The sequence below is a fragment of the Geotrypetes seraphini genome, chromosome 8 (assembly GCF_902459505.1).
Source record: "Geotrypetes seraphini chromosome 8, aGeoSer1.1, whole genome shotgun sequence".
Taxonomy (NCBI): domain Eukaryota; kingdom Metazoa; phylum Chordata; class Amphibia; order Gymnophiona; family Dermophiidae; genus Geotrypetes; species Geotrypetes seraphini.
In genome coordinates this window covers 7,814,992-7,827,957 of record NC_047091.1, presented here as the reverse complement: position 1 = coordinate 7,827,957, position 12,966 = coordinate 7,814,992, and positions in this window count along the sequence as shown.

The window sequence follows — 12,966 nt, the reverse complement described above, 5'->3', positions numbered from 1 at the left end:
CTTGATTACTTTGTTGCTCAAGTTAGGATAACTACTGCATAAAAATAAAATTACTTGCCATTAATTTGCAAGGACCAATCACGTCAAAGAGCGATGCTTGTCTGGGCGATTGTATCATTGTGCACATAGACGTCCATAACATTGACAGACTCTTGCGTACATGACGTACGTGTCATCTATTCTAGCGTATACTTATGAAGGGAATTTTTAAAAATAAAGCAAAATTCCGGAATCTCTCGTGGCACACCCGGAAGCTCTTTGGGGCGCACAGTTTGGGAGACACAGCTGTAGCAGGTAGACCAAATGAAACACCGCTGTTACGGGCTGGACTGGAACCAGCTTCCATATTCTCATTACAAAGGAAAGGAAGGTGACCACCTGGTCAAAGTAGAATGACCCTTAGCTAATTTCCAGTTGTGATGTTTTTGACATCTTTTTTTTTTTTTTTTTTCCATGGAAGGAAACTGACAGATCATGTGGCTTTGAAACTGGTCTGGCATTTTTCTCTGGAAACTTTTACTGGCTGTTTATCCCCGTGCATTCAGTGCACGCAGGGAGGTAGAGAAGGGGGTCTGGGACAATGGAATCTTTCAGCCGATCGTCAGAGCCTCACACAGGACACCGAGGCACGATCTTTTAAGAATGGTGTCTCCGATCACCTAAAACAAAGATGTTAAGTGACCCATTTCCAGGCCGGAGACTTTTTGGCCAGCCCTGGTTTTGAACTTGCTTCCCAAAGCAGTGTGGGATTTCTAGCGCTTTATCCTGACCACTGAAATCAGTGCTGCAAGTCCCATAATGCACCAGGATGAGCTGTCCAGACATTCTCTAGCCTGGAACTGGGCATTTTCTTGTCTCTGCATAAAAGTACCCATTTGGTTGATGCCACACAACCATGATACCAGCATAGCCTGTCTTTGTAGATCATTCTAAGCATAGACTGCTTTCCTTCAGTACAAAATGAAGAGAATCTTAAAAATGGCCATACTGGGACAGACTGAAGGTCCATCAAGCCCAGTATCTTGTTTCTAGCAGTGGCCAACCCAGGTCCCAAGACCTAGCTAGATCCCAAGGAGTAAAACAGACTTTATGCTGCTTATCCTCGGAATAAGCAGTGGATTTCCCCAAGCCTTCTCAATAATGGCCCACGGACTTCTCTTTTAGGAAATTATCCAAACCTTTTTTTAAACCCCGCTAAGATAACTGATTTTATCACACTTCTTCAAGGAGTGCGAACACATGGCAAGTCAGAGCTTCCAAATGTTATTTGTATAACGCTTATCAATGGAGGTTGTCTAAGTAATTTTTACAGTCAGGGGTACATCAGCATTTTTCCCTGCCTGCCCCAATGGGTTCACAGTCTAGGTTAAGTCCAGGAGGATGCCTGATTGGCTTTATTATGGAAGGCAGTCCTGGATGAGTCAATTTTTATATTGGTTCTACAACAATAGTCAAAAGTTATTCTAATGGGGCTTCATACTGCATCCCTCAGTTTTACCCCATGCACAAAGTCTCTAGGAAAATTATCCTCCTTAGTTTGCACATCCTAGTCTAAACCTTGTCAGAATTTACACTGTAGACCCCCCAAATAAGATCACATTAAGCCCACATCCTTGTCCGCTTTCTCTAGGTAACATTTTCATGGTACTTCTGTAAAGAGATCTTGCATTCATTTTGGAGACCTGGCCAAACCTTGATTCACTCCTAAAGTGTTCTGTAGTTTACCTGGACAGACATGTGATTTCACTGCCCCTTGACATCTGCACAGTGCTCCGGAAGGTAAGCCAGTAGAGAGGCAAAGCATGTCTAAGAAGCAATATGTCATAGAGATTCAATAGGATGTCTTCCCTGTCTAAGTGGGCCAAAAGTGACAGTAGTGGTCTGGGGTAATGGATCTTCCCCACCTACAGAGACAGATCAGGGGAGTTGAAACAGTGGCAAAGCGAGGCGCCCGGGGGCGGTGGCACTCCGCACACTCCTCTGTGCTCCCCCTGCTCTATCCCCGCACCCCCCCCCTCCACCCCCCACTACATCTCTTTAAATCTTTGCCAGTGCAAGCAGTTTCTCCAGCCTGCTACTTGCATTGGCAATGGCTTTCCCTCTGATGTCACTTCCTGGCCCCACGACCCGGAAGTGATTTCAGAGGGGAGCCAGGCCAGCGTGAGCAGCAGGCCGGAGAAATCGCTGGTGAAGATTTTAAAAGGTACGGGTGGAGAAAGGAGGGTGTGAGCATGGCTTTGGGCGGGGGGAAGGAGAGGTGCCGGCACTCCCACCAAGATGACGCCTGGGGCGGCACACCACCCTGCTCCCCCCTTTACTATGCCACTGCGCTAGGGTTACCAGATTGTACGTATGTTAAATCCGGACCCATCGATCTGCCCCCCCCCCAGGTCCATCCATCCTGTCTCATTATGCCCACGCCCCCAGCCCCTCAGCCTGCTTGTCTCGGTCATAGTGCAGATGTCCCTCCTGACGCGATCTGTTTTTCAAAATCCGGACAAAGTGCCGGGTTTTGAAAAGCCATCCGGATGCCTGAACATGCCCTCTAAAAAGAGGACATGTCTGGGTAAATCCCAGTTCACAATGTGGGAGATCCATTCAGATGACTGGTCTGATGATGGGCCTGTAATTAAATGGTTACAACGGAGGGCTCAGAAATCCTAGTTCAGATCTTGCATACAATACAACACATCGCCTACTCCCCGGGCACCTCAAACCACACTACACATGTTGCTTTGACACTTTTATTCTTTTAGCAAAATCTATTAACTGTCACACCTGGTTTTGAAAAGTAAGAAAGATGCGATAATGTGGGTAACTGTCTTTTTGAGATAAGAATAAACTGGAAAGTATAGGGCAATTAAAGTGAATGGGATCTCCTACTACCTCAACGTGGGGGGTCTGCTCTCTTAACAAAAGACGAGTTTTGAGTATCCCATGATTTCTAATTGTAAAAAAAATCAATTTGGACATTGCCAGGGCTAAATCTCACCCGAGGTTCATATTCATGGTGATTTGCTTTCTAGGTATAGCGATACCAGAATGGTGAAACACTCCTCACCTTTTGCCACACAAGACTAATTCCATCACCTCTCAGTGACTGTGAATAGGACACTCTGGAGGAGGCTCTGCCCCTTTTATTCACCTGTTCTGGGCAGACGCTGGTCTATTAATAAAGACCCCCTTGTTCCCCCACCATCCTCAGGAGGTTTTCAACTGTTGGGAAGGGGGAGACTGCTGAAAGCTAGGTCAACAGTGACTGATCAGAAACCTAAAAAGAGGCAGAAAGGGTAAATATGTTCAGAAAGTTTAGGGTCTGTGTTGTGTGTGTGGCAGTCATAGGGCCCAAGGTGCTCAATGCTAGTAAGGCAAAACCTTGGTTTGCGAGCAAAATTCGTTACAAAGCACTCGTATATCAAAGCAAATTTCCCCTTGGGAAATAATGCAAACTCGATTCGTTCCACAACCCAAAAACTTTAATACAAAATACTATATGTACTCGTATTGCAAGACCTCGCTCATTTAGAACAGTCGCAACACTCCTGCAGCATCAGGGAGAGAAGAGCCATCGGCTCGGTTGTGATGATGTGACGCGTGTATACTGTATGTACTCATATTGCAAGACCTCGCTTGTTTAGAACAGTCGCTACACTCCCGCAGCATCAGGGAGAGAAGAACCATCGGCTCGGTTGTGATGATGTGACGCGTGTATACTGTATATACTCATATTGCAAGACCTTGCTTGTTTAGAACAGTCGCTACACTCCCGCAGCATCAGGGAGAGAAGAACCATCGGCTCGGTTGTGATGATGTGACGCGTGTATACTGTATGTACTCATATTGCAAGACCTCGCTTGTTTAGAACAGTCGCTACACTCCCGCAGCATCAGGGAGAGAAGAACCATCGGCTCGGTTGTGATGATGTGACGCGTGTATACTGTATGTACTCATATTGCAAGACCTCGCTTGTTTAGAACAGTCGCTACATTCCCACAACATCAGGGAGAGAAGAACCATCGGCTCGGTTGTGATGATGTGACGCGTGTATACTGTATGTACTCATATTGCAAGACCTCGCTTGTTTAGAACAGTCGCTACACTCCCACAGCATCAGGGAGAGAAGAACCATCGGCTCGGTTGTGATGATGTGACGCGTGTATACTATATGTACTCATATTGCAAGACCTCGCTTGTTTAGAACAGTCGCTACACTCCCACAGCATCAGGGAGAGAAGAACCATCGGCTCGGTTGTGATGATGTGACGCGTGTATGCTGTATGTACTCATACTGCAAAACTTTTCTTGTTTAGAAAAGTCACTACACTCTTGCAGTGTCAGTTTTGATGTATGCACACTGTATGTACTTGTATTGCAAGACCTTGCTTGTATATCAAGTTAAAATTTAATAAAATGGTTTGCTCGTCTTGCAAAACAATTGCAAACCAAGTTACTTGCAATCCAGGTTTTACTGTACATGGTACAGTAAGAACAGGAAGAATAGCGGTCTTCAGTTCTCACCCCTACAACTTGACCTATTAGCAGGCTTTTCACCCCTGGAACATCCAAAAATGATACATCATGATCCACGAGGCCCCCAGGTCGCTGTGGTCTATATTTGAAGAGACGATAGGGCCTCGCTTTTCAACTCCTACTGACTTATGCAAATGGCCCTTTCAAAATGATCGGGGGGGTTTCCAAATCCAGTGGAAATGACCTTTCCCTGGAAACAGTTCAGGAGTTTGTTCAGGATTGGGGGGAGCTGGCTCTTATGGTCCTGCGGGCCTTCACATTTTGAGGCGGAACATGCCTGGGCCGAGAAGCTTTCGAGCCTCACCATACCTTGCTGATCCAGTGCAAGGTATTCCGGCACGTGGCTCCTCGTTAAAAATCACACACTCGGTGGCGTAGCGAGGGTGAGAGGCGCCTCTCCCCGCCCTCTTTCCTGCCCCCCACCCCTGCATGCTCCTCCCCTACCTCCGCCGTCGTGCCAGTGTGGGCTCTCCTTCTGACATCAGTTCCTAGGCGCAGGTCCAGGAAGTGGTGTCAGAAGAAGAGCTGATGCAGGCACGACAGCAGGTTAGGGGTTACTGCTCGCCGCTGGGAACGTTACAGAGGTATGGGGAAGGAGGATGGGTGCCGCGCCACTATCAAGACAGCGCCCAGGGTTGACCGCTCCCACCCCTACCTTCAAAGTGACTGCATACGCTGTATTAACTTCTGGCCAAGGTAGGATTTCCCCGGACAAGTCCTCCTTTTGAGGGCAATACGGTGGCATCACGCCAGCGAATGCGTTGATGCCCTCCCGACAAGCGACCAGGTTGAGGGGGCGGGGCTGGGGGGGTGGAACAGGGCATGACTCGGGCGGAATGAAGCGGGGCCATGGGTCCGGATTTTCGTTCCCGAAAATCTGGTAACCCTAGGCACCCCCAACCTGTCATTTTAAACACAGCTATCTCTCTGGAAGCTTTAGGGGGTGGCTTGTGAAGGATGTGGGGACCTTGTAGGATCCTTTGCAGAACCTCGTTTGCATGTGAGCAGGGGCTGAGAAGCGGGGCCATGTGTAAAAACACAGTTATTCAGTGGTTGGGCTGTCCCTGGAGAGATTTGCTCTGCCTACATTTCTAGGAAGTGAAATAGTTAACAACCTTCTCGCCATAGCCCAACTCTGGTGCAGTGGGTGACTGAGCACGCCTGATACTGAGCAGATGTCTGCACTGTGTCCCTGGAAAGCCAACGTGTACTTTCTTTAACACCCCCAATTGTTTCAGCAAATTGGCCGCTATGGTTCCTGCAGCAGTGTCCTGGCATGGTGTGTGGTGCCTTTTGAAACACTTTCCCTTCTGTTGCTGCACACCTCTGCTGGCATCACAAGTGTCACCCCGTGAGTCAAGCCTTACACCCCTCTAGAGTTTGGAGCTCCCTTGGTGGTGGTGCCCGAGCTAACAGCTGAGAAGGAGCCATGAGCAGATGTCTCCATATTAATCTCTCAGCTTGCCATAGGTCACCCATGAATAAGGTTGTCAGATTTAGGCCTAGATTCACTAAACTCACCTTTCCGATCCGATCCGTGGCAAATCTCGAAGGGCGACCGATTCACTAAACGGTTCTCATGCAAATTATTTCATCAGAGGCACACCCCACACCAACCGTACAGATCGCTGTAGAGCGATCCAGATGCATGCACAGACCGCACAAGTGAGGTCAAAACAAAGGGGAGGGGGGTGTGTGGCTGCAGTTTTGAGTGGACAGAACACGCTTCAGATGGAACAAAACATGCTTTTAACCCACGGGTTAAAACCATAGATTCGCACTTCAGGGATAGGGCGGCAGAGAGCATGAGAGTCAGCAGAAACATGCCGGGAGAGAGAATGAGAGTTGACAGGGATAGGGTGGCAGAGAGCATGAGAGTCAGCAGAAACAGGGCAGCAGAGAGCATTAGAGTCGGCAGAGACAGAGCGTCAGAGAGCAGGAGAGTTGGCAGAGACAAGGCAGCAGAGAGCATGAGAGTCAGCAGAGACAGGGCAGCAGAGAGAAGGAGAGTCGGCAGGGATAGGGTGGCAGAGAGCAAGAGAGTTGGCAGGGACAGGGTGGCAGAGAGCAGGAGAGTCAGCAGGGACAAAGCAGCAGAGAGCAGGACAGTTGACAGGGATAGGGTGGCAGAGAGCATGAGAGTCAGCAGAAACAGGGCGGCAGAGAGCATGAGAGTCGGCAGAGACAGGGCGGCAGAGAGCATGAGAGTCAGCAGAAACAGGGCAGCAGAGAGCATGAGAGTCAGCAGAGACAGGGCGTCAGAGAGCAGGAGAGTTGGCAGAGACAAGGCAGCAGAGAGCAGGAGAGTCGGCAGGGACAGGGCGGCAGAGAGCACGAGAGTCGGCAGAGACAGGGCAGCAGAGAGAAGGAGTCGGTAGGGACAGGGGGGCAGAGAGCAGGAGAGGTTGCAGAAACAGGGCGGCAGAGAGCAGGAGAGTCGGCAGAGAGCAGGAAAGTCGGCAGAGACAGGGCAGCAGAGAGCAGGAGAGGCAGCAGTCGCTTCTTTTTGGATCGGCCAGCCCAATTGGTGTTCCTTCGTTGGTTTATGAATCGCTGCCTTCCTACTTTGCATGCCATTTTCCCACATTTGCATGTGCAGATCGGATCGGTTGCGGATCAGACCGACCAGGTTTGTGAATCAGGTCGGGGTTGGAGAAGGCTCGCAAAGCTTAGTGAATCTAACCCAATGTCCTCAATACAAGAGGATGTGTGGCCTTGCCCTGTTTCGCCCCGGCCACACCCTGTTCCACACCGTTCCGCCCACAGCCCTGCCACGTTCTGCCCCTGCAATCCCAGCCCCGCACAAACCCTGTCTCTTCGGGCCCACGTCTGATGCGATGACATCACATGCATGCATGCGAAAACGGCTGGAACAGGTTTAGCGACCATCGTTAAGGGCACGGTAAGTTTTAAGAATCTTCTTCTAAGCCATCCTCTGGAGCAGTGGTTCTGAACCCAGTCTTTTAGCCAGTTTTTCAGGGTATCCACTCTGGAATAGGCACGAGATACATTTGCTCTGAATGAAACTAGGAGTATGCAGATTTATCTAATGCATATTCATTTTGGATACCCTGAAATCTTGCCTGGCTACATGTCTCCCAAGGACTGAATTGACAGCCACTGCCCTGGAGTACAGCTCTGACAGCAATCTTCCAGCTTCCTGGCATGTCTCACACTCCATTCCATCCTCCCCTCTCCAGCATACTCAGAGCTGTTACCTAGTGCCCCGAGGGAGACTTTTTGCTTAATCCTGGTTTTGAACTAATTGCAGATTGTAAACTGCTTTGCTGTGGTGACACTTCTTCCAATAAGCGTATATCCCAGAGCAGTGTACGGCTTCTAGTCCCAGATTCTAATTTACCCATTGAAATCACTACCACAAGTCCCATAATGCATCAGGACGGGTTCGTCGGAAATCCAGGCCTGGACTAAGATTACCCTCCTAACTTAGCAGCTGTGCATACTTCAGATTCCATTTTTCTCCACCTGTGGTGTATCTCTAATTCTTTTCTTTCTATCTTGTCATCCTTACTCTACCCTTAATTTATTTCAATTTCTATCCTGTTGCCCCCAAAGAGCTCAGAACGGGTTACAGGTTAAACATACAACGTACAGTAAAACCTTGGATTGCAAGTAACTTGGTTTGCAAGTGTTTTGCAAGACAAGCAAAACATTTTATTAAATTTTAACTTGATATACAAGAAATGTCTTGCAATACAAGTACATACAGTATACACACATCACAACTGAGCCGATGGTTCTTCTCTCTCTGACGCTGCGGGAGTGTAGAGACAGTTCTAAACGAGCTAGGTCTTGCAATACGAGTACATACAGTATACACGCGTCACATCATCACAACTGAGCCGATGGTTCTTCTCTCTCTGACGCTGCGGGAGCGTAGTGACTGTTCTAAACGAGCGAGGCCTTGCAATACGAGTACATACAGTATACACGCGTCACATCATCACAACTGAGCCGATGGTTCTTCTCTCTCCTGACGCTGCGGGAGTGTAGTGACTGTTCTAAACGAGCGAGGTCTTGCAATACGAGTACATACAGTATACACGCGTCACATCATCACAACTGAGCCGATGGTTCTTCTCTCTCTGACGCTGCGGGAGCGTAGTGACTGTTCTAAACAAGCGAGGTCTTGCAATACGAGTACATACAGTATACACGCGTCACAACTGAGCCGATGGTTCTTCTCTCTCTGACGCTGCGGGAGCGTAGTGACTGTTCTAAACAAGCGAGGTCTTGCAATACGAGTACATACAGTATACACGCGTCACATCATCACAACTGAGCCGATGGTTCTTCTCTCTCTGACGCTGCGGGAGCGTAGTGACTGTTCTAAACGAGCGAGGTCTTGCAATACGAGTACATACAGTATACACGCGTCACATCATCACAACTGAGCCGATGGTTCTTCTCTCTCTGACGCTGCGGGAGTGTAGTGACTGTTCTAAACAAGCGAGGTCTTGCAATACGAGTACATACAGTATACACGCGTCACATCATCACAACTGAGCCGATGGTTCTTCTCTCTCTGACGCTGCGGGAGTGTAGTGACTGTTCTAAACGAGCGAGGTCTTGCAATACGAGTACATACAGTATACACGCGTCACATCATCACAACTGAGCCGATGGTTCTTCTCTCTCTGACGCTGCGGGAGCGTAGTGACTGTTCTAAACGAGCGAGGTCTTGCAATACGAGTACATACAGTATACACGCGTCACATCATCACAACTGAGCCGATGGTTCTTCTCTCTCTGACGCTGCGGGAGCGTAGTGACTGTTCTAAACGAGCGAGGTCTTGCAATACGAGTACATACAGTATACACGCGTCACATCATCACAACTGAGCCGATGGTTCTTCTCTCTCTGACGCTGCGGGAGCGTAGTGACTGTTCTAAACGAGCGAGGTCTTGCAATACGAGTACATACAGTATACACGCGTCACATCATCACAACTGAGCCGATGGTTCTTCTCTCTCTGACGCTGCGGGAGCGTAGTGACTGTTCTAAACGAGCGAGGTCTTGCAATACGAGTACATACAGTATACACGCGTCACATCATCACAACTGAGCCGATGGTTCTTCTCTCTCTGACGCTGCGGGAGCGTAGTGACTGTTCTAAACGAGCGAGGTCTTGCAATACGAGTACATACAGTATACACGCGTCACATCATCACAACTGAGCCGATGGTTCTTCTCTCTCTGACGCTGCGGGAGCGTAGTGACTGTTCTAAACGAGCGAGGTCTTGCAATACAAGTACATACAGTATACAGGCGTCACATCATCACAACTGAGCCGATGGTTCTTCTCTCTCTGACGCTGCGGGAGCGTAGCGACTGTTCTAAACGAGCGAGGTCTTGCAATAGTATTTTGTATTAACGTTTTTGGGTTGTGGAACGAATCATCTTGAGTTTCCATTATTTCCTATGGGGAAATTCGCTTTGATATACAAGTGCTTTGGATTACGAGCATGCTTCCGGAACGAATTATGCTCGCAAATCAAGGTTTTACTGTATATAGTTAACAGGTTACAGTTTACACTAGATTTGCCATAATTTCAGCATAAGTTCCTGATACAAGTTTTTTCCTAGCTAGTTTTCCGGTTATAATTTACCCTGGTTATTCATACAATGCAAGTTTTCTAGTACAAGTTTTATCCTAAATGACACCTAGACCGTTTACAGATTGGATTTGCCATAGTTATAATACAAGATTTTACCTTATGTAGATTTACCAGATTTTACGATCGAAAAATCTGGATCCATGACCCCGCCCCACCCTGTTCTGCCCAAGCCATGCCCCATTCCAACCCAGCCCTCCCCCCTCCCTTGCCCAACCTCTTCTCGTGCTCAGAGCCACATCGGGAGGGCATTTGCGCATGCGCAGTTGTGACGCGATGGTCCAACAATGGCGACAACATCTAAAAACAGGACACGTATAGGTTTTCCCGGACGTCTAGTCACCCTAGTGCAGACACCTACCTCAAAGTGGTTGGCGCCTAGCAAGTTAGGCGTGTAACGTCCAATTAAGTGCAATTTACGTCAATTATCAGCACCGATTAAGTCTTTTAAACAATTAAGTCAGGCGCTTACATCGGCAAGGTGCGATAATGTAGGCACCAAACTATAGGTGGACTATATAGAATCTGGAGGTAAGTGCTCTTGCGGGTGTCAGGTCAAAAGCGTGCTGGGACAAAGGTGCGCCCAGACAATTGAGCGCAGTGCGCGCCGCCGCGCCGCTCTAAATTACTGTTTTTAGTGCTCCGACGGGGGTGTGTGGGGGGAATCCCCCCACTTTACTTAATAGAGATCGTGCCGCGTTGTAGGGGCATTGTGGGGGGTATGGGGGGTTCTAACCCCCCACATTTTACTGAAAACTTCACTTTTTCCCCGTTTTTAGGGAAAAAGTTCAGTTTACAGTAAAATGTGGAGGGTTACAACCCCCCAAACCCCCATAACGCCGGCGTGATGTCTATTAAATAAACGGGGGGGGGGGGGGGTTCCCCAACAAAACCCCCCGTCGGAGCCCCTAAAAACTGTAATTTAGAGCGGCGCGGCTCAATTGTCGGCGCGCGCTTTTGTCTTTCGCGCCGTTGTCTATGAACCGCTCTTGCGTTAACCATAATATGACCTTGGATAATGCGTCTTTGCCACTTCTCTGCCCAAGACACGCCCCCTCATAATCAATTCTACCACTCTTATTTTGGTTGTATAAGTAACAAAATTCGTCCTGTATTTCTTTGACAAGAAGTTTATTTTCTTGTAAAATTGTTGGAAATTATAAATAAAGAATAATAATTTAAAAAAGACACGCCCCCCCTCCCAAAAATGTACAAAAAGCACTGCGATTAGCACGTGCTGACGGGAAAATTTCCGCAAGACTTTTTTTTTCCCCCCCCCCCACACGTTAAGCGTGAGTGCTTAGCGCGGTTTAGTAATCCTCGTGTTCGGTGCTCTGAGGTTTGCTGCAGTAGCGGCGGTGTGAGGAGAGAATCAGGCGTCGCATGTGGGTCTGTGCGCGTGGGGAAAATGGGATACAAGGCCTAAACTGAGGCAGAGCTGGTGGTCTGTCACCCCAGGTATCGGCTCAATCTGGGCACAAATCCAGGCCTAGCAGACACCCATTTCCACCTGAAGAGGCTTCGTCAGTCCTGTTGTATTAGTTCTCATTGTACACAAAGGGAAACTCGGGGGGGGGGGGGGGGGGGAATTATAACACTACAATTCAAAGCCACAGAAATGGAATCCGACAGCAGATACAGGACGGGCCCATCTACTTTGCCCAGTTTTATTTCTGATTCAGTGTCACAGACGCCACATATTGTCTGACATTACTACTACTATTCATTATTTCTATCACGCTACCAGACGCACGCAGCACTGCGCAGAGTCACAAAGAAGAAGAAAACAGCCCCTGCTCGAAAGAGCTTACAATCTAAACAGCCAAGACAGACAAACAGGATGTTGTGGATACAGTTAAGGGGAACGGTTAATCTGCTGGCTGGATTGGAGAGCAGAGGGGAGTACAGGACAATCAAGCCATTGTGACATCACTAATGAGATTGGCTCTTATTGGTAGAACGAGGCATTATGACATCACAATCTCATCTCTGCTTCCTAAAGACAAACAGGATGTCATGGATACAGTCAAGGGGAACGGTTAATCTGCTGGCTGGGTTGGAGAGCAGAGGGGAGTACAGGACAATCAAGCCATTGTGACATCACTGATGAGGTTGGCTCTTATTGGTAGAACGAGGCATTATGACATCACAATCTCATCTCTGCTTCCTAAAGACAAACAGGATGTCATGGATACAGTCAAGGGGAACGGTTAATCTGCTGGCTGGGTTGGAGAGCAGAGGGGAAGTACAGGACAATCAAGCCATTGTGACATCACTGATGAGGTTGGCTCTTATTGGTGGAATGGGGCATTATGACATCACAATCTCAGCTCTGCTTCTCAAAGACTGAAACTCTTCACACTACTACTATGAATTATTTCTATAGCGCTACCAGACACATGCAACGCTGTACAGTCACAAAGAAGACAATCCCTGCTTGAAAGAGCTTACAATCTAAACAGCCAAGACAGACAAACTGTAACATTTTGGCTTCTGAGCAGTCTAATGTTTATCCCAGGCTTTCCTAAGGCCTGTTCAGGCGGACCTTTGTGAGCTGGCCATCCTGGGCTGGCTGGAATCCTGTTTAGTGGTCAGTTCTGATAACGGAGGACTTCTTTGTCCCTCTTATAGAGCTTTGAATCAACCCCCAAAGTCTGACTGCCCTGAATCACATTCCTGACCCAGGGATAAGAAAAGCACCTTCAGTAACAAACTGCTTTCCGAAAGATCCCTCTCCAGGCTCTTTGGAGACAGGCCAGGAGAAAAGCAAATCTCTCTAATTGAATTCCTTATTGTCAA